Below are 23280 nucleotides of genomic sequence, written 5' to 3' on the forward strand. Positions count from 1 at the left end.
GAGCACATCAAAAGACTTTGTCAGGAACTTGAAGTCAAAGTGTTGCAGTGAGTTCACACACCTCCAACTAACTCATCACTTCAACTCTTCAAGCACTAACCGCCACTCTATATGGTAGAGGCTGCAGATCTATCTGCTGTCTCTTAATCCATCAAGCTAGAATGGAACCCCATCTGGCTTCAATCCTGAGGATCTGTCTAAGAAGAGACTCTCATGTTGAATGCAGTGTAACATATGAAGCAGCTGATTGCTATAGTAGATCACTGGAAATGTTTAATTACATTTATTCAGAAATACACTTAACCACCACTGGTATCAACTGGTTCACATTTCAAATAAAAAAGTGATCTGGAAGAGCCTCTTACAGTAAAACTTCCTGCAGCCATCAACAAAGAGTCATCGAATCAGGATGGACTTTGAGCCTCAGGTGAATGTGTGTTGTTTATTCACCTGCAAAAAACCAGGAGAATTTATGACCCCATTTGGAATTAATCACCCAGTAGAGGAAATGGATTAAAAACCGTAAGAATTCCAGATGCTGTAAATCAGAAACAAAAACAGAAATGACTAGAAAAGCTCAGCAGATCTGGCAGCGTCAGTGGAGTGAAATCAGAGTTAACGTTTCAGGTTGAGTGACCCTTCCTCAGAACAGACGGTAGAGTCCAAGAGTTCCTTTAATGTGAATACTGCTTTGATATTGGAATTTTTTCCGTTTTAAGTAACCAATTTCGCACCATGCTTCTGTTTGCCACGTTGACAGTTGAGATCATGGTTCAAGGTCTCAGTCTGTGAGTTCACACCTGCAATGGAACGTGTGCACACTTAATTATCTAATGATTTACTTTGAGGAGCAGTACACTGAATTATGTAGCACGGTGCTGTGGTGTGCCAAGAGAAGGAATTTGTGACTCTGATTCCTTCTCGGATGGTGAACTGTGAAACTCCTAGTGATACTGTTCAGCAGAAAGGATGGGGAGAACCAAACATTTCCTTACAATGAATGCAGGCAGGTCACCAGAGGTCACTCAAACTCCTACTGCATGTCAGAGTGTGGGAATGATTGAGACTTCTCAGCTGTGTGAAGTGGGGAGTTTCCAAAAAAAGAGGAGGGAATGTGGAAAAAATAGCTTCATTTAACAAATATTCTGCTCAAGGGCAGACATCTGACAGCAGGAAATATGGGATTGAAATCTCTGGTGATGACAGAAACATTCAAGCAGAGATTATTTCCCAATAACGTTACCCGATTTGTATTGTTTTTGGTTAACACTTCATGGAAAATCCTTTTGATGTAAAAGACTGAGTTCTATGTTTTAATGTTTGTTAAAAAAAAGTACTGATGATAAGAAAAGTAGTTAATTGCTATTCTCGTGCATAAATCTATAACGCTTGACCCATAAGAGAGGAACGAGTTATGACGGCTCAGTGATTTGCACTGCTGCCTCACAGTCCCAGGTACCCAGATTTGATACCAGCCTCAGGTGACTGTCTGTGTGGAGTTTGCACATTCTCTATGTCGGTTCCCTCCATGTTTCCAGCTTCCTCCTGCAATCCAAAAATATGCAGGTTAGATGAATTGGCCATGTTAATTTGCCAGTAGTGTTTAAGGATGTGTAGATTAGGTGCATTAGGCTGGAGTAAATGTAGGGGAATGGGTTTGGGTGGGATACTCTTCAGAGGGTCAGTATGGACTTGTTGAGTCGAAGGGCCTGTTTCCATACTGTAGGGATTCTATGATACCAGATAAAAACCTTACACTTTCATGACATCGGCTATTAGCTTTTAGATCAGAGTGGTGCTGGAAAAGCACAGCAGGCCAGGCACCATCCTCATGACCTGTCCTACCTGCCAATCTCCCTTCCCACCTATCCGCTCCACCCTCCTCTCTGACCTATCATCTCCATCCCCACCCCCATTCACCTACTGTACTCTTTGCTATCTTCCCCCACCCTCCTCTCTGACCTACCACCTCCATCCCCATCCCCATTCACCTATTGTATTCTTTGCTACCTTCTCCCCAGCCCCACAAGCCCACTCCCTGCCCCCACACCCCCATTTGTCTCTCCACCCTGGAGGCTTCCTACCTGTATTCCTGATGAAGGGCTTTTGCCCGAAACGTCGATTTTCCTGCTCCTCGAATGCTGCCTGACCTGCTGTGCTTTTCCAGCACCACTCTGATCTAAACTCTGGTTTCAAGCATCTGCAGTCCTCATGTTTGCCTAGTTGATTTTAACCATGACATCGGCTATAGTAGACTGAGAAAGGAAAATAATTCAGAACCTGCATATAAATTCTATTCTGCAGTTAAACCTCAGATTGAATAATTATTTAAATTGAGCCCATTGTATTCGGATAAGGCAAGCCAATTTTTAGTTAGTTGTTCTTGGGATAGGAGTATTGTTGTCTAGTCCAGCATTTATTGCCCATCTGCAATTGCATGCCAAAGATGTTAGTGGTCTGCCTTTTACTTTTGCTGCATTCCTTGGGGTGTAGTACTCTCTCAGTGCTGTTAGGGAGGGAGTTTCAGGGTTTAGACCAGTGACAATGAAGGAATGACGACATATTTCCAAGTGTGTGGCTTGGAAGGGACATTACATGCGGTGGTGTTCCCATGTATCTGTTGCCTCTGTCCTTCTATGTAGTACAGATCACAGGTTTGGAGGATTGATATAGGCAGTTTGTTCAGCTGTCACAGTCCATCTTGTAGATGATGTACACGTTGCTGCTACTGTGTGTTGGTGGTAGACAGTGTAACCAGCCTGTCGTCTTTAACCTGTCCTGTCCTGTAATTTGGTCTTACATTCTGAGTTTTGAGTCTTGTGAGTGGGTTCATTTAAACTCCAAGTGGTTTAGGTTTTCCACCTTTCTGTGTCGAGAGTGTGACACTGGAAAAGCACAACGGGTCAGGCAGCATCCGAGGAGCAGGAGAATCGACGTTTCGAGCATAAGCTCTTCAGCAGGAATGATGCAGCCTCATTCCTGATGAAGGATTTATGCTCAAAACGTCAATTCCCCAGCACCTTGGATGCTACCTGACCCGCTGTGCTTTTCCAGCAGCATACTTCTCGACTCTGATCTCCAGCATCTGCAGCCCTCAGTTTCTCCTTTCCACCTCTCTGGTCGAACTAGGAAATCTTGTTGAATAAACAACATGATGTTTATTGCATTTTTGAAACGAATTACAGTTGACTTGAATATGACCTCTGTTACCACAGAGACTGTTGGAAGCAAACCAACCTCAAGCAACATTCACTTTAATCTCTCCTACCTCCAAGGTGTGTGTGTGGCGACAGCCTCCTGAAGTAAAAGCTATGATTTGTTCCTATAAGGAGTTCCTATCCATGTGTCAGATGTGGCAGGTTCATGGGGCTGATTTGTGGTTATTCCAAGGGGTTGTATCCCACCTTGTAACCTTGGAATTGAAGCAGGATGTTCAAGTATAGGTTTCCCCCCCCCTCACCCCAGCATTACCTTTCATGCAAGTTTGCGATCATCCAGGAACTTGCCAACCTCCCCTTCAATACTGTCAGGTCTCAGAGCAGCCTCAACCCCCATCCTACCCAAAAATCTGGATCCTGAGAGTTCCTCCCCTGCTGGTAAAAGGGGTGAATGTTGAAGGTGGTAGATGTGGTGCCTGTCAAGCGGGCTGCTTTGTCCTGGATGGTGTTGGAGTTGCACCCATCCAGGCCAGTGGGAATTATTCCATGACACTCCTGATTAAAGCCTTGTAGATGGTGGGAGAGGGTGAGGACTGCAGATGCTGAGATCAGAGTTGAGAGCGTGGTGCTGGAAAAGCACAGCCAGTCAGGCAGCATCTGAGAGCAGGAGAATCGACGTTTGTGCCCAAAATGTAGATTCTCCTGCTCCTCGAATGCTGCCTGACCTGCTGACCTTTTCCAGCAACACACTATCGGCCCTTGTAGATGGTGGACAGACTTTGGGGAATAAGGAAGTGAGTTACGCCCTTCAGTATCCCCAGTTTCTGACCTGCTGTGCAATATTTGCATGGTTGATTCAGTTCAGTTTCAAATGAACTGACAATATTTGCATTTATACCTAATGTATTACCAACTGAAAAGCCTCAAAGAACACCACATGATGACTTGTAGTATCAATTCTACTGCAGGAACATGCCGTAAATAGAAGTCAGATTGACTTTAGTTTTAGGTAGCAAAGTTATCATAGTCCCAGAGGACCACTCTCCCATTAAGAGAGTCAATTGATGGTGAGTTTAGCCAGAGGCTCTTCACACCTCAGGCAAGGGATGTTAGAATTTAATGATATCCTAAACTAGAGTAAGAATTGACTCCATCCCTTTGGACATTGCTCTGTATCACAGTCCAGCTATCCAGCCAACTGACCTAAACAACCACCATCTCAGTGCCAGAGACTGTGCTGCTGTTTGAATGTGGCAATGGGCTCTTTAACTTTCATAATCAGTCAAGGCCATTATTTTCCTGTCTAATCATATCTGACAGAGCAGCAATGCTGTCTCAGTCCAGCTACAAAGCATCTGTGTAACATCAGCTCAAAACCTATTATGAGGCTCAAACCTATTCTTTCTAATGCAGGGGCAAGACCATAACAAACTGAACCAAGCTTTCAAACAAAAAAAGTTTGTGTTTATTAGTTGCTTGTTAATGAAGATAATTCTGTCAAGGGCTCAGTGCAAGATACTGTCAAGATTACGAAATGTTGGAAAAAGAACAAGTTAAATATATTTTGCAGCCAGTTTCTCCTGTTCCCTTTTATAAAGGGTTTAATTTTCTCAGTCCTAAATTCTTTTCTTGGAAATTTGAGATGCACGCCCTCAAATCTGTTTTGTTAACAGACTTTATTTAAATGGAAGACACCCATTAAACTGGCCTGAACAACACAAAGACAGACTTTGATTACCTGGGAAAAGTTATGCTGATTTCATCTCTCGTCACATTTTTGTGCTGTGAACTTTTTGTCATTGAAAGCAGACAGATTTGCATTTATTTAGTACGTTTTCACATCTTTCACAACCATACAATTAGTTACTTTGACATGTAATAATTAGTAATTACTGCAATACAATACTGAATATTGTTGACAACTTCTACACAACAAGATTTCTTTGTCATGTTAATGTAAGGATCAATTGTTGGCCCAGCTTCTGATCCTAAAGCAAAAACACTGTCGTAAGAATTCACAATCAGACCCCACACCCACACCCACAACCACAACCACCTCCAAACACGTCCTCACACATCCACGTGGTCCCATACACTCAGTGACACATATTCCCACCCACCCACATGTGCCCATACTCACACACTCAACAACACTCAGCCAATACTCATCAACATGTACTCATACTCACACTCGCACACACACATACACACACATCCACACAAATGCACATACACATAATCACACACACATTTATATACACACACAATCTCTCATACACACACATCCACACATAAATGCACACACTCACACACATACATGCACAGATAGACACACCACACGCACACAGACGCTTCTACACACTCTCATACACTCTCACATGCTCTCATCCACATTCACAGCCACACACACTCAGACATGCTCAAACCCTTGCACACACACTCTTCTCACACGCATAAACTATCACACATATGGCACATACGCATACACATTCAAACATACGTATATACACACACACACACACGCATACACACAAAAGGTGGCTGGTATAAAGACAGTAAGGGATTTGTATTGGCTCTATATTCCATGTAATTTTCATTTGTGCTTCTTCACTATGATTTTTCTTGAATATATTATGGCTAGAATAATGGTTTAATCAATCCAGAGATCTTCATGTCCAATATTTTAACTCAGTGTCATTTTCTTTATTATTCCTTTTGCTAAAACTCTCCTTTCTTAAGGCATGTCACCAATTGCATTAAAATACAATATTATGCACTTAATGTGTGACTGTGCTAACTTGATGCCATCTTGCATGATAGAATAGCATCCTCTTAAGATCTTGGTTAAGTACTGCCCTCGTTTATAAAACCTAGATTTGGTCCTAATTAATCGCTTTAATGGAACTTGCCTCATTGTCTTCCATTCTATTTAAATCTGGCAGAGTGCTCCACTATGGACTGCGATTTGTTTTGAGATCTCATGCTGATTAAAAACAAAATGGACTGTTATAATAATGTGAAAATAGCAATAGCATAAAATGTCCAACAGTCCACAAAAATGGCCCCCAGGGGAAGGAGGGAGAAAGAAAAAGAAGCTGAATGTGTCTAATGCTCTCGCTATGTGTAAGAACAATGCTTGTCATGTTGCTTCTCTATTAGAATTCTCCTTAAAGCATGCCTATTTGGCCATGCTGTTGGTTTGTCTTCTTCTGGTGTTGTATATAGTTTGGTGTCAAATGTGCTCTTGTGAAGTGCCGTGGGACATTTCATCATGATATATAAATACGAAATATTGTTGTTATTTTGCTGCTCAAGTTTTGCGATGGTGTCCAATTTTGACCAGAATACATGAAATGTCTAACCATGACTACAGTACCCAGAAGTAGTTGCCATGCTGTGTCATTAACGTGATGTGGCTGTGTCCATTCAATGGACCAGAATCATACATAAATTTTCAGTACTTTGGTAGGGTGAAGAGAGGAAAGTACCCATGAATCAACAGCCAACAGCTTTCAGTGGGAACTTCCCTTTCGTTTTCCCTAGTGAGAGCTTCCACAAGATCTGCAACTATTCAAGGAGAAAACTTACCACCACCTTCATTAGGGCATCTGGAGATGTGCAATTAATATTGTCCTCCACAGGGACCCTAAAACCCAATCTGTATTTTCAAAAGACATTAAATATGAATCCAACTGTCCTTATTGTATGACCTGCATGAAAAACATGCCTTTGGATCAGTGCGAACCAGACCATAAAACAAAGAAATAAATTCACTTTTCCTTCTCTGTCTTGTATTAAATCCTTGCTGAGATGCTAAGTTTTGAAGCTGTAAATTAGATTGTAAAATCAAGAATGAGAGCTGATACAGTTCTTTGCTTGCCGAGACATCATAATCTCATTTACAAGAAACATTTAAAAATCACGACTGCTGGAATGGTGTTTTGGCCTGGACAGCAGCAGCCTGGTAGATGAAAGCTGGTGATCATGTTCTCGAATGGCTGAACCAAGACTACTCTTTATGATGTGAAGTTGGCGCCAATCATTATTATTGCTCCCACAGCTCCTGTCCGCTGCAAATGTGCCACTCCAAGGCCTGAAACCAGCCAAAGTGTAGCTGGAAGGACACTGCTGGTGAGGGAACTTTTTCCCTGTCAATCCCCCAGTGGGAACCAGTCTGTACAGACTCATTGATTTAAGATTAAACCCTTCGTTTTGTTCTGTGTCAGTCTTCCAGCTGTGGCCTTCTCAGCATGTTTATTTGCTAAATTGTTGACAGCCGTACCTCTCATTGCTGGATCAGTGGTGCTGGAAGAGCACAGCAATTCAGGCAGCATCCGAGGAGCTTCGAAATCGACGTTTCGGGCAAAAGCTCTCATTGCCTTGACCCCAGACTCTGAAAGGCAGTAACCCCTTGCTTAAAGTTTATATTTCTGAAAAGCACAACTTCAAGTGAAACAGCTTTCAAATGTATCAGATTTTCCAATTCCAACCTTGGAATACTGCATGCAATTCTGGTCTTCCTATCGGAAAGATGTTGTGAAACTTGAAAGGGTTGAGAAGGTTGGGGAATTTGCCAAGGTTGGGGAATTTGAGCTGTATGGAGAGGTTGAACAGGCTGGGACTGTTTTCCCTGGAGCATCAGAGGCTGAGGGGTGACCTTATAGAGGTTTTTAAAATCATGAGGGGCATGGATAGGGTACACAGACAAAGTCTCTTCCCTTGGGTGGGGTAGTCCAGAACTAGAGGGCATAGGTTTAGGGTGAGAGGAGAAAGATATAAAAGAAACCTAAGAGGCAACTTTTTCATGCAGAGGGTGGTACGTGTATGGAATGGGCTGCCAGAGAAAGTGGTGGAGGCTAGTGCAACATTTAAAAAGCATCAGGAAGGATAGGTGAGTAGGAAGGATTTGAAGGGATATAGGCCAGGTGCTGGCAGGTGGGACTAGGTTAGGTTGGGATATCTGGTTGGCATGGATGAGTTGGACCGAAGGGTCTGTTTCCGTGCTGTACATCTCCATGACTATGATTCTATAACCAATATAAAAGCTATAGTTATGTCCTGTAGAAGCTGTCCTGCTAAAATAATGACCATTTCAACATTGTAAGCTATAATTTGAATGACTGTATATTGCTAAATTTCTCTATTCATAAATGCAAAAGTCTTAATATATAACAAATGCGTGTATTGACTTTCCACCAGTGCCGTTTATACTTGATGTCTTGCACATATAGGCAGTAACTGAGAAGAATCACAATATGTGTGCATAGTTTTTGGCTGCAAAGTTTAGCCATTGGCCTAAATCTTTGTTGCAATGAGTTGCAAGATCATCCATCTGCAAAATGGTTAATTGTTTGTCTTCATTTCATATCATTTCAGCTACAATCTCCTTTTCTACTGCTGCCTTGTTGTGAACTTTTGGTCTGTTAGGTCAGTTCTGAGACAGGTGGAGGAGTCGGCTTAGTCTCAATGTAAGATATTTTTACTCATTCAGAAATCATTCCTGGTATTGATTGTAGGTATGATATGCAATGCCAAGAAAATACTCCAAAACAGAACTTGTTCAATTAAAAACAAGAGTTACAAGAGGGCTAAGTGGTAAGTTGAGAAGCTGGTAATGTCTGTAATATGGAAAGAAGGGACCAAATAGCTGGAAGGATGGCCACGTTGGAATTCTTCTTATGAATCAGTCATCTCTTCTCAGAGATGCTGTTTAATCTGCTCTTTCAGTGACATGAACTGAATGATTTAATTTTGTCAAGAAAAGTCAAACTAAATGTTTCACCATTTCTAACTGCAAATCCAAGAAAGGCCCATTGTGCTTATCTAACTGGGAAATATATTTGTGTTAGACAAGTTTCAACAGTTCAGTTGGCAGTTAGGAATGCAAATGTAATGCTAGTATTTATTCTGGATAGCAACAATACAAGAATACAGAATACTAGAATACATGAGCAGGGATGTGCTGCTGAGGCTGTATAAGGCTCTGGTCAGACCACGTTTGGAATAGTGTGAGCAGTTTTGAGTCCTGTATCTAAGGAAAGATGTGCTGGCTTTGGAAGTGGTTGAGAGGTATGATCCGAGGTATGAAGGACTTGAAGGTATGAGGAGTGGTTGAGGATTCTGGGTCTGTAGTGGATGGAGTTTAGAAGGACGAGGGGATGGGTATTAAGGTTAAAACTTACAGAATACTGAGAGGCCTGGATAGAGTGGATGTGGGGATGATGTTTCCATTAGTAGGAGAGACTAGGACTTGAGGGCACAGCTTCAGAGTGAAGGGATGGCCCTTTAAAGCTGAGATGAAGAAGAATTTCTTCAGCCAGAGGGTGGTGAACCTGTGGAACTCATTGTTGCAGAAGGCTGTGGAGGCCAGGTCAATGAATGTATATAAGACAGAGATAGGTAGGTTCATGATTGATAATCGAATCAAGGGTTTTGGGGAGAAGACAGGAGATTGGGGTTAAGAAACATATCAGCCAGAATACTGGACTAAATGGCCTAATTCTGTCCTTATATCCTATGATCTTAGAGTCTAAGAAATGTAAAACATAACTGAGATTCAATTAAGTATGCTATTATAATTAGACACGAAGTTAAGAACAATGGTGCAAGATTTGTTTTGTATGAGGTTAAACATAGAGTAGGGGAGTTAGTAACCGAATACATACAGTCTACATAATTTGCAAACACTCTGAATAACATTTTCCTATTCCCCAGATCATTGTTTAACTTTTCTTTCTTGGTGCATTATTTACCTGGTTCTTATAACAAACAATCGCAACAATCCAGAAATTCTTGTGTCCCATTTAACAGCAAGAACTGAGACTGAAAGCTCACTTGCAGCAGCATCGAGATAATGATGTGATGGATTCAGGCTGATGTGATGGATAAAATAATGTGGTAAGTGACATAGACCACAGAAGGACCAGGCAATGATATTTCCAACAAGGGAAGTTAACCATCTGGCCTTGATCTTCAGAGGCATTACTGTAGCTGAATCCTCCAAGGTGGATTAATGTGAGGCATTGAATTTGCATTTTGGTAAAACAAATAAGGGCAGGACTTATACAATTAAAAGTAGAACCTTGGGTAGTGTTGTAGAACTGAAAATGTGTTGCTGGAAAAGCGCAGCAGGTCAGGCAGCATCCAAGGAACAGGAGAATCGACATTTCGGGCATAAGCCCTTCTTCAGGAATGAGAAAAGTGTGTCCAGCAGGCTAAGATAAAAGGTAGGGGGGAGGGGCGTTGGAAATGCGATAGGTGGAGGGAGGTCAAGGTGAGGGTGATAGGCCGGAGACGTCAGGAAGATGATTGCAGGTTAGGAAGGCGGTGCTGAGTTCGAGGGATTTGACTGAGACAAGGTGGGGGGAGGGGAAATGAGGAAACTGGAGAAATCTGAGTTCATCCCTTGTGGTTGGAGGGTTCCCAGGCAGAAGATGAGGCGCTCTTACTCCAACCGTCGTGTTGCCATGGTCTGGCGATGGAGGAGTCCAAGAACCTGCATGTCCTTGGTGGAGTGGGAGGGGGAGTTAAAGTGTTGGGCTAAGGGGTGTTTGGGTTGGTTGGTCTGGGTGTCCCAGAGGTGTTCTCTGAAACGTTCCGCAAGTAGGCGGCCTGTCTCCCCAATATAGAGGAGGCCACATCAGGTGCAGCGGATGCAATAGATGATGTGTGTGGAGGTGCAGGTGAATTTGTGGTGGATATGGAAGTGTCCCTTGGGCCTTGGAGGGAAGTAAGGGGGGAGGTGTGGGTGCAAGTTTTGCATTTCTTGCGGTTGCAGGGGAAGGTGCCGGGAGTGGAGGTTGGGTTGGTGGGGGGTGTGGACCTGACGAGGGAGTCACGGAGGGAGTGGTCTTTTCGGAACGCTGATAGGGGAGGGGAGGGAAATATATCCCTGGTGGTGGGGTTCGTTTGGAGGTGGCGGAAATGACAGCGGATGATACGTTGTACATGGAGGTTGGTGGGGTGGTAGGTGAGGACCAGTGGGGTTCTGTCCTGGTGGCGGTTGGAGGGGTGGGGCTCAATGGCGGAGGAGTGGGAAGTGGAAGAGATGCGGTGGAGGGCATCGTCGATTACGTCTGGCGGGAAATTGCGGTCCTTGAAGAAGGAGGCCTTCTGGGTTGTATGGTTTTGGAACTGGTCCTCCTGGGAGCAGATGCAGCGGAGACAAAGGAATTAGGAATATGGGATGGCGTTTTTACAGGGGGCAGGGTGGGAGGAGGTGTAGTCTAGGTAGCTGTGGGAGTCGGTCGGTTTACAGTAGATGTCCGTGTCGATTCGGTCACCCGAGATAGAAATGGAAAGGTCTAGGAAGGGGAGGAAGGAGTCGAGACGATCCAGGTGAATTTGAGGTCGGGGTGGAAGGTGTTGGTAAAGTAGATGAACTGTTCAACCTCCTCGTGGGAGCATGAGGCAGCGCCGATACAGTCATCGATGTAGCGGAGGAAAAGGTGGGGGGGGTGGTGCCAGTGTAGCTGCGGAAGATGGACTGTTCCACATATCCTACAAAGAGGCAGGCATAGCTGGGGCCAATGCGGGTGCCCATGGCTACTCCTTTGGTTTGGAGGAAGTGGGAGGATTGGAAAGAGAAGTTGTTCAGGGTGAGGACCAGTTCAGTCAGTCGAAGGAGGGTGTCAGTAGAAGGGTACTGGTTGGTACGGCGGGAGAGGAAGAAGCGGAGGGCTTTAAGTCCTTCGTGATGGGGGATGGAGGTGTACAGGGATTGGATGTCCATGGTGAAGATAAGGCGTTGGGGACCGGGGAAGCGAAAATCATGGAGGAGGTGGAGGGCGTGGGTGGTGTCCCGAACGTAGGTGGGGAGTTCCTGGACTAAGGACAGACAAAGGACAGTGTCTCTGTAGAACAGAGACACTGAGGGGTTCAGGGATATAATTCTTTGAAGTTTGCATCATAGGTAGACAGGATGGTTAAGAAGGCATTTAGCATGGTTGTCTCCATTGCTCAGAGCTTTGAGGATAGGAGTTGTGACATTATGTTGAGGTTGTACTGGACGTCAGTGAGGCCCCTTCTGGAATACTGTGTCCAGTTTTGGTTGTCCCATTATAGGAAGGATATTATTAAGTTGAAGTGGGTTCAGAAGAGATTTACCAGGATGTTGCCAGGAATAGAGAGTTTGAGTTATAAGGAAGGGACTGGATAGTCTGGGACTTTTTTTACTGGAGTGTGGAGGGTTGAAAGGTGATCTTATCGAGGTTTATAAAATCATGAGGGATATAGGTAAGTGAATGGTGGGTGTCTTTTCCTTAGGATGAGGGATTTCAAGACTAGGGGGTATATTTTTAAAAGAAGAGGAGAAAGAGTTAAAAAAAGACATGAGGGTCAATTTCTTTGCACTGAGAGTGGTTCTTTTGTGGAATGAACTTCCAGAGAAAGTGGTGGATGTGGGCCCAGTGGTGTTTAAAAGACATTTGTATAAGTACATGAATAAGAAATGTTTGGAGGGATGTGGACCAATTGCTGGCAGGTGGCATTAGTTTAGTTTGGGATTATAATCAGCTTTGACTGCTTAGACCGAAGGGTCTGTTTCTGTGCTATAGGACGCTATACCTGTATGAACATTCTGGAGGCTACCGTCGAGCAGAAATTTAACTGGAATAATCAAATGAATATTCTGACTGCAAGAACAGAGCATAGACTGGGAATGATGTGGCAAATAACTCAACCTATGATTTCATGAAGTTTTTTTACCACTTACATGACACATTTTAGGAGTTTGATGGAAGAATCGTCATGGAGCTCCAACAAGTCAGGACTGTGATGGAACACTCCTCACTCGCCTGAATGAGTTCTCCTCCAATAAATCTCAAGGTGTTTGCCACAAACCCAGCCACTTGATTTGCACCCCATCCATCATATTCAACATTCACTTCCTTCAGCATTAATGCACATTGACAGCAGAGTGCACCACCTACAAGTTGCAGCAACGCACCAAGACTCCCTTGACAGCATCATTGAAACTCCTGAACTCTGCTACCCAGACGAACAGGGACAACGGATACATGGGAACACCACTATTCACAGTTATCCCTCAACACCAGACACCATCCTGACTTGGACATGCATTGCACCTTCACTGTCACTTGTTCAAACTCCTGGAACAGCATCGTGGGTGTAACTACACCATATATTGTAAACTGCAGAGGTTCAAGAAGGCAGCTCACCACCATCATCTTCCCAAGGGCATTACGGTTGGGAAATAAATGCCAGCTTTTCCAATGTTATTTACTCTCCATTAAAAAAGTAAAAGAAAATTTTAAGAATCAACCCATGGGGAAACTATGACTACCTGAGATAATTGAAGTGATGAGCTAGTTGTGTGGATTGTTATGGACGGGAGCCTGTGTCCTATCAGTCTGCTGCAATAACTCAGCTGGAGTATGTCTCGTGCAGCGTGTATCAGGAAAGGCTAGGAAAGTCCCTGGTTCAATCCTTGGTCAATGCTAACTTTGATGTCTCAGAAGTTTATCAATTTGATACAATAATCGGTTTTGACATCCTGAGGCTAAGGAAAGGGAAAAAAAAGTGTTCTCGTTCCTATAGGAACACTTGACGGAAATGGGCTTTGCTGCATTAGCACAGACTTAATTTTCGTGGAGAGGCAACAACCATTTGGCGGGCAGAGTCCCTTCCAGTTGAGAAAGCTGCAGACCCTCACCAATCTCCAATCTCTGTGCCACACCACACCCCATTGTCCACCTTCCCCAACACCACCCATCCCATCCCAATAGCTGACCCAATCTAGTGCGGTCAGTTCTGTAGGCCTGGCAGTGCCCATTGCTAATACTACAGCCACAGGAAGAGAATATCTCAATGACCAAATGCCCTGCAGAGGGGTAAATATGGTTGGGCGATGCTAGGCCCAAGCAGGCAATTGGTAGGGAGAAGGAAAGAGGGTTTCACTGCATATGGGTGATTCCTCTGTGGGCCATGACATTCCCAAAACGAGGCACACTGTCTCGTTTCTGCAGGGAGTTGAGAGGACCTCTGGTTTCAGTGGGGGGCAGGGGAGCTGCCATGATGGTATCTGACACCACAATGAGGAACTAATGCCTCCAGGGTGGGAAATGACCCTAATTGATCATTTCAATACCTCATTTGGCCTCCTGGCTAACTTCCCCACTTGTGGAACTGTGGTACATGCCATTTCTTCAACCATCCCACCAAGTCTCTGGTTCATATTACAGTTGAATAGCCTGTAAATATCCAGAGGCTCATACCTGAAGCATATCCACTTGAGGGAATCTCTTGAGGATGTTTGGTAGCGGTGGAACTGTCATCATTATCACCTTTTAGAAAAGAGAGGAAAAAATTGTAGTAAAGGAATAGTTTTGGTAATGTCTGATACAGAGGAACCTCAATTACCAAAGGACACAGGTGAGGAGTATTTCATTCGGTTAATTGAAGCCAGATAATTGATGCCAGATAATATGGTGAGGCATACATCGGGACCTTGTGATCTTGTTTGGATCATCCGAAATTCAGTTAATCGAATGCTGGATAATCGAAGTTTCTCTGTACATGACTCTGTGTCACACAGAAGATGGTGAGTGTATGGAATGAGCTGCCAGAGGAAATGGTGGAGGCCAGTACAATTATAGTATCTAAAAGGCATCAGGATGGGTATATGAATAGGAAGGGTTCAGAGGGTTATGGGCCAAATGCTGGCAAATGGGACTAGGTTAGATTGGGATGTCTGGTCAGCATGATTGAATTGGACTGAAGGATCTGTTTCCATGTTGTATGACTCTATAACTCTATGATTGTACGAATGGGACAAGGGAAAATGTTCGTGAAGGAATCCTATACGGACTCAATGGGCTGAACAATCATCATTTGTGCTGCAACAACTCTATAACTCTAACAGTAATGATCAAGTTTTTTGGCTTTACTTATTCATAGTTTTTACAGATACGATCAAGCTTTTATAGTTTCCAGCACTGTACTTTTTTAAAGTCTGTGGTTGACTCCTTATTGACTTTCCTTTGGAATTTGACCTTTACAATGTCTCTGTGTACCACTCTGAAGGATTTTGTTGCTTGAAACAGCTAACACCTGTTGCCACATGTCAAAATGAAGCAAAATTGAAAATATCTTTCCCTGATCTCATCCGCCAGCTATTCTGTCAAACTGCCCCAGCAATAGGGTTCATCTGCAATTGCCTGGTTTGATGCTGCGCATTTTGTTTGAGCTTTGTTTATCCTTGTTCTCTTCTCCTGAAGAGATGGCTTCATGCTTGGGTGCTGTTCAATATCTTACCCACTCCTTTATGGAGGAGGCTCGTCAGCAGAGAAGGGGGAAATGTGAGGGTTGCATTGGGAATGATAAAGCATCATAACCACAGCTCATCCTGCCCCACCTTGTGTTGACATGGATACTGGGCTCAACAAATAGAGTTTGGGATTGTGGGGGAGTGCTGACTTCTCGCTGCCCTCCCCACCACCTATCCTGAGCTCATTGAACTGAGTCATGGGAAGCTAACTACTCACCAGCTGATGTTGATAGATTCAGTAAGGAGCCAAAGCATTGAATGTGGAAGCATCCCTTTCTGTGGTTATGTACCACACCCCATTTCGGCTCATTCTAACATCACTATTGACTGTTCTTGCAGTCTAATTTCTGACTTTCCAGATGGTATGTTCACAGAGTCTCTGTGGCACAGGAGGAGGCCAATTCGTGTTTGCACCAATTCTTCAAATAAGCATCATTACCCAGTGCCAATCTCCTGCCTTTTCCCCATACCCTTACACACCATTTCCATCTAATCATCCAATGCCTCTTGAATGCCCAAGTGTATCTACTTCCAAGTAGTGCATTCCAGACCCTCACTATTTGTTGAGTGAAAGAAAAACATTTCCTTACATCATCTTTGTTTCTTTCGTGCATCACTTCAAATTTACATTGTGTTGTTGTTGTTCCTTTTCCGAGCAGGAACAGTTTCTCCCTATCTACTCTATCTAGCCCCCGCTCATGACGCTGAAAACTTCTAATAAATCTCCTCTCAGCCTTCTTCTTTCTAAGAACAGATCCACCTTCTCCAATCTGTTGTCAGAAACGAAGTTTCTCATTCCTGGATCCTTACTTGTGAATCACTTCTGCACTCAAATGTGGAATCTCCAGATGAAGAGCTTTTGCCTGAAACGTCAATTTTCCTGCTCCGGATGCTGCCTGACCGACTGTGCTTTTCCAGCCCCCACACCCTCGACTCTCTCCAATGCATTCACATCTTTCCTATTATGTCGTGCCAAGACTGTACATAATATTCCAACTGAGGTCTAACAAGTGTCTTATACATATTCAATTATCTCCTTGTTCTTGTTCTCTATGCCTCTATTAATAAATCCAAGCACACTGTATGCTTCATTAACTGCTCTCCCCACTTGTCCTGCCACATTCAATGATCTGAGTGCATGTACACCCAAATCCCTCTGCTCCAGCACACCCTTTACAATTGTACAACCGATTTAATATTGTCTTTCAAAGTTCTTCCTGACAGAATGCTTATTGTTATCATGTTGGTTGAAGCTACAACCATTTAACTGAGAAGATGGTTGTGTGAAATGTTTATGAATTGCATTACCATGTGAAATGAAGGAAGCAGATGCCTGTTCACGCTCTCAATTCTCCCTATCGTGTTGTGCTTGAGGTCAGTACAGCTGGGAGTAGATGCAAAGGCCAGATCAGCTGTTTCTCCCCAGGGTGCAATATTTGGAATGAGGGGCACATTGAACAACTGTCAATTCCCAGGGGCCAGCTAGTGAGTGAAGGTAGTAAAGGCATCAGCCAAATATCTCAAGCTTGGCTTCAATGTGCTATGAAGGGAAAAGTATAATAAAATTGAAATAAAAACAAAACCAAATGTTCGACTTTCTGCGACTGTACATTTGCTTATCCAGTACAAATAGTCAAGTCCAAAACTACTTTTTCATCACTTTTACTGATTCCTGCTAAATTAATGGAGTACGAAATTGCAGTAAGATAACATTAACCTCGTCTATCTAGGTCCTTGCATGCTAGGTTCCCAGTCTTGGCTGGGTTGGGTTGGGGGAGGAGGAGCCACTGAGCAAACAGCAAACACAGCATCCTATAGTATACTTACATGGTGTGCCGTGGCTGCTTTGAGGATTGGGCCTTCTCGTCTCGTGAGGCAATATAAGCTCTTACAAAGTCTTGGCTCAGTAGCTGGTGTCAGCTCTGCGTTGTACAATAACACGCTGCTTTGGGCTGGCTCTCTTAGTCTAGCAAAGACGGAACCTTGTATTATTTGTTGGTGCTATTTTTTGTGTGAGATATATTAAATCCAGGAACTGTCTGACCTGTCAGGTGAATGCAAAAGATCATGTGGCCTGATTTGGAGAACTGCAGAGAGTTCTGTCTAGCAACCTGGCCTACATTCACCCCTCAACTAACAACTTTGCATCATTTACCTCATTGTGGGATCTTGCTGTGTGCAAATTTACTGATATACATTTCAATGAAATGAAGTACTTTGGTACTTTCTGAGGTGGAGAAAAAAATGCAATTGAGATATGACATATTTCTCTCTTTAAATTTACATGGAGATAAACATTCCAGCAAAGTGATTGTTTCCCAGATAATTGCTCCAATATAGTTAAAGAATGTTCAAATGCAGAGTAGGGAAGGCCATGCAGACATAGAACTGCTAACAATGTTGGGACTTCACAATTGACAAATGCTATACCTCATCCTTATCTCAGCTGTGGAGTAGTAGTTAGCAGAGGGAGTTCATTCCCTGTAGAAATGGTGGGAAGTCAGAGAAGACTCATTCAGGAATGCACCAAGCACCTCAGGAGACTATGTCTAGATTGTACAGAGGCGACATTAAGGCATCACAGGTACAGCAAAAACCTCCAAACAATCCATTTACACAACCCCCTCAGGCACCAGCTGCTCCACATGTTGGCAGAGTCTGCAGATCGCACATTGAACTTGTCAACCAGCTACGTACCTGCTAAACTGGAGTGGAAAGAAGTCATTCTCAATCCCGAGAGACCCTCCTTCCCAGGAAGCAGAATCATCAGCCTGAGAAATTGGGCTGAGATATACTTGAAATTGCAACTTATATGGAGGGTTTCTGACTGCAAAATTTCTCCCACAACCTTCTCAAATGTGCCTCATTACCAATGTACACACTCTATTTTACCCTGTTCATCCCACTCACCACAGGCAGAGGTACTTGCCTGTCTTCACCTTCCCAGCATTCCTGGTACCGATGCCATCTTCGAGCCTCAGACATTCACCACGTCAATTCACATCTGCCCTTCTCTGTGCACATAGTGCGAGTGCAATCAAAAGCAAACAGGAATCCCTACAGTGTGGAAACAAGCCATTAGGCCCAACAAGTCCACACTGACCCTCCAGGGAGCAACCCACCCAAACCCATTCCCCTATCCTGTTACTCTACATTTACCCCGGACTAATGCACTTAACCTACACATTCCTGAACACAAGGGGCAATTTAGCATGGCCAATCCACCTAATCTGCACAGCTTTGCATTGTGGGAGGAAACTGGAGCACCCGCTGGAATCAAGCCTGAGTTCCTAGCACTGTGAGGAAGCAGTGCTAGCCATTGAGCCACCATTCCACCCCAGATCTCAGGGAACATCAGTGGCACGGCTGACACTTCATTGCAAGTATTAAGTGCATTTATTTCTATTTCAGAACAAAGCAACACAACTTACTCAACCTCAGCCTCGTCCCATCTTACCAGCCTGTCGAAGGGAGTGTGACTTTCTCCCCAGTCTCCAGTGTAGCTCAATATTGTTCATTATAGGACCATCAAATAGAGGAAAGCCTTCAAACTGTGCAAAACATTCCCTTTTATTCAGTAACCATCCAAGGCAAACATTCACCAAACAAAGAGAAGCTGCTTTTGCCTTTGGGAAGGGATGGAGGACTCCTTGTCTTTTGACCAGCAACACATTTCCAGTCGGTGAGTGATCTCTGCACCCAGCTCCCATCCACTGGAACTGAGGGTCAATTTAGTTCTGTTTGGCTTATTGTGCCTGATGTTTCAATGTTCTGACATGCAGAATGTAATGTTCCTCCTGCTCAGTGTCCTCTTCTTCCTCCTTGGAATACTGCTCCTACTCTTTCAACTCTTCAGCATCCAAAATATCCTGGCTATGTCTGCTTCAGTGATGCAGAGTACAGAATGCTAGGATTATGTGGCACACTTTGCGTCATGTGCACTGCACTTCCCACCCCCACCCTCTGGCTGGACTGATCTATGTGTCAGAACCTTACCTTCAGGGGGTGTCACTCATCTGTTTGACAGTGGCCTGGTGGAAGAATGGGCTGCATTGTATCACTGCATGGCCTCAGTCAGCAAGGTGTATAATGGAATCATTAATGATTGTAGCAATAGTCCTTTACCCGAGTAACCATCCTGGCAAGGTATCCAGGTGAAGAAAGGAAACAGGAACCTGAGAGTTCTCAAGGAAATGGCAGCTCCTAAGGTACATTTCACAATATTTGAAGATCGTGATGATCACAGATGACTTGCACATTGAGGAAAGTTGATCTACTCTGCAGCATTGTAATATACTGCTCTCAATTCATTGTGTGCACAGTCAATAGCGCCCTGCATTTGGAGAAAGCCAGCTCTGTTTCTGGATCCTATTGCCTAGGCTACAGCACTGAAAACATCATGGGGTATTGGGCAGATACACTGTCCCCATCGTGGGGAAATTGGCTGATGCACTAACCCCATCATGAGGAAATGGGCTGATGCACTGACCCCATCATGGGTAAATGGGGTGATGCACTGACCCCATCATGGGGAAATGGGCTGATGCACTGACCCCATCATGGGGAAATGGGGTGAAGCACTGACCCCATCATGGGGAAATGGTCTGTTACATTGAACCCATCGTGGGGAAATGGGCTGATGCTCTGACCCCATCATGGAGAAATGGGTTGATGCACTGTCCCCATCATGGGGAAATGGGCTGATGCTCTGACACCATCATGGGGAAATGGACTGATGCTCTGACCCCATCATGGGGAAATGGGGTGGTGCACTGACCCCATCATGGGGAAATGGAGTCTTGCAATGACCCCATCATGGGGAAATGGGGTGATGCACTGACCGCATCATGGGGAAATGGGGTGATGCACTGACCCCATCATGGAGAACTGGGGTGATGCAATAACCCCATCATGAAGAACTGGGGTGATGCAATGACCCCATCATGGGGAAATGGGGTGATGCAATGACCCCATCATGGGGAAATGGGGTGATGCACTGACCCCATCATGGGAAAATGGGGTGATGCAATGACCCCATCATGGGGAAATGGGCTGATGCTCTGACACCATCATGGGGAAATGGACTGATGCTCTGACCCCATCATGGGGAAATACGGTGAAGCACTGACCCCATCGTGGGGAAATGGGCTGATGCACTGACCCCATCATAGGGAATTGGGGTGAAGCATTGACCCCATCATGGGGAAATGGGCTGATGCTCTGACCCCATCATGGGAAAATGGAATGATGCACTAACCCCATCATGGGGAAATGGGCTGATGCTCTAACCCCATCATGGGAAAATGGGCTGATGCACAAACCTCATCATGAGGAAATGGGCTGATGCACTGTCCCCATCATGGGGAAATGTGCTGATGCTTTGACACCATCATGGAGAAATGGACTGATGCTCTGACCCCATCATGGGGTAATGGGGTGATGCACTGTCCCCATCATGGGGAAATGGACTGATGCTCTGACCCCATCATGGGGAAATGGGGTGATGCACAGACCCCCATCATGGGGAAATGGGGTGGTGCAATGACCCCATCATGGGGAAATGGGGTGATGCACTGACCCCATCATGGGGAACTGGCGTGATGCAATGACCCCATCATGGGGAAATGGGGTGATGCAATGACCCCATCATGGGGAAATGGGCTGACTGACCCCATCATGGGGTAATGGGCTTATGTTCTGACCCCATCATGGGTAAATGGGTTGATGCACTAAAGCCATCATGGGGAAATGGGGTGATGCACTGACCCCATCATGGGGAAATAGGGTAAAGCAGTGGCCCCATCATGGGGAAATGGGGTGATGCAATGACCCCATCATGGGGAAATGGACTGATGCAGTGGCCCCATCATGGGGAAATGGGCTGACTGACCCCATCATGGGGTAATGGGCTGATGTTCTGACCCCATCATGGGTAAATGGGCTGATGCACTAAAGCCATCATGGGGAAATGGGGTGATGCACTGACCCCATCATGGGGAAATAGGGTAAAGCAGTGACCCCATCATGGGGAAATGGGCTGATGCACTGACCCCATAATGGGTAAATGGGGTGATGCACTGACCCCGTCATGGGGAAATGGGCTGATGCACTGACCCCATCATGGGGAAATGCGATGATGCACTAACCCCATCATGGGGAAATGGGCGGATGCACTGAACCCATCATGGGGAAATGGGCTGATGCACTGACCCCATCGTGGGTAAATGGGATGATGCACTAACCCCATCATGGGGAAATGGGCTGATGCACTGACCCCATCGTGAGGAAATGGGGTGATGCACTGATCCCATCTTGGGGAAATGGGGTGAAGCACTGACCCCATCATGGGGAGGTGGGCTGATGCACTGACCCCATCATGGGGAAATGGGCTGATGCACTGAACCCATCATGGAGAGGTGGGGTGATGCACTGACCCCATCATGGGGAAATGGGCTGATGCACTGACCCCATCATGGAGAGGTGGGGTGATGCACTGACTCCATCATGGGGAAATGGGTGACGCACTGACCCCATCATGGGGTAATGGGATAATGCACTGACCCCATCATGGGGAAATGGGCTGATGCACTGACCCCATCGTGGGGAAATGGGGTGATGCACTGACCCCATGATGGGGTAATGGGCTGATGCTCTGACCCCATCATGGGTAAATGGGGTGATGCCATAACTCCATCGTGGGGAAATGGGGTGATGCACTGACCCTATCATGGTGAAGTGGGCTGATGCACTGACCCCATCATGGGGAAATGGGGAGATGCACTAACTCCATAATGGGTAAATGGGGTGATGCACTGACCCCATAATGGGGAAATGGGGTGATGCACTGATCCCATCATGGGGGAATGGGGTGAAACACTGACCCCATCATGGGGAAATAGGGTGAAGCACAGACCCCATCATGGGGAAATGGGCTGATGCACTGACCCCATAATGGGTAACTGGGGTGATGCACAGACCCCTTCATGGGGAAATGGGGTGATGCACTGACCCCATCATGGGGAAATGGGCTGATGCACTGACCCCATTGTGGGGAAATGGGGTGAGCACTGACCCCATGATGGAGTAATGGGCTGATGCTCTGACCCTATCATGGGGAAATGGGGTGCTGCTCTGACCCCAACATGGGGAAATGGACGGATGCACTGACCCCGTCGTGGGGAATTGGTTGATGCACTAACCCCATAATGGGTAAATGGGGTGATGCACTGACCCCGTCATGGGGAAATGGGCTGATGCACTGACCCTATCATGGGTAAATGGGATGATGCACTAACTCCATCATGGGGCAATGGGGTGAAACACTGACCCCATCATGGGGAAATGGGGTGAAGCACTGACCCCATCATGGGGAGGTGGGATGATGCACTGACCCCATCATGGAGCGATGGGGTGAAGCACTGACCCCATCATGGGGAAGAGGGCTGATGCACTGACCCCATTGTGGGGAAATGGGCTGATGCACTGACCCCATCATAGGGAATTGGGGTGAAGCATTGACCCCATCATGGGAAAATGGGCTGATGCTCTGACCCCATCATGGGAAAATGGAATGATGCACTAACCCCATCATGGGGAAATGGGCTGATGCTCTAACCCCATCATGGGAAAATGGGCTGATGCACAAACCTCATCATGGGGAAATGGTGTGATGCAATGACCCCATCATGGGGAAATGGGCTGATGCTCTGACCCCATCGTGGGGAAATGGGGTGATGCACTGACCCCATGATGGGGTAATGGGCTGATGCTCTGACCCCATCATGGGTAAATGGGGTGATGCCATAACTCCATCGTGGGGAAATGGGGTGATGCACT

The 23280-nt window shown here is 45.3% G+C and overlaps 1 long non-coding RNA gene across 1 annotated transcript; it reads right to left on the minus strand.

The window, feature by feature from the left end:
* Nucleotides 1–271: 271 nt before the first annotated feature.
* On the minus strand, nucleotides 272–18965 carry LOC148145813 (uncharacterized). The gene is made up of 3 exons (XR_015761204.1): nucleotides 18876–18965; nucleotides 14393–14461; nucleotides 272–800 (listed from the first exon to the last, which is right to left on the minus strand). It is a non-coding gene; the product is annotated as an uncharacterized LOC148145813 (long non-coding RNA).
* Nucleotides 18966–23280: the final 4315 nt, after the last annotated feature.

This window comes from Chiloscyllium plagiosum, unplaced genomic scaffold (genome assembly GCF_037043375.1).
Source record: "Chiloscyllium plagiosum isolate Xiang-an unplaced genomic scaffold, Cpla_swu_hap1 HiC_scaffold_23, whole genome shotgun sequence".
Classification (NCBI taxonomy): Eukaryota; Metazoa; Chordata; class Chondrichthyes; order Orectolobiformes; family Hemiscylliidae; genus Chiloscyllium; species Chiloscyllium plagiosum.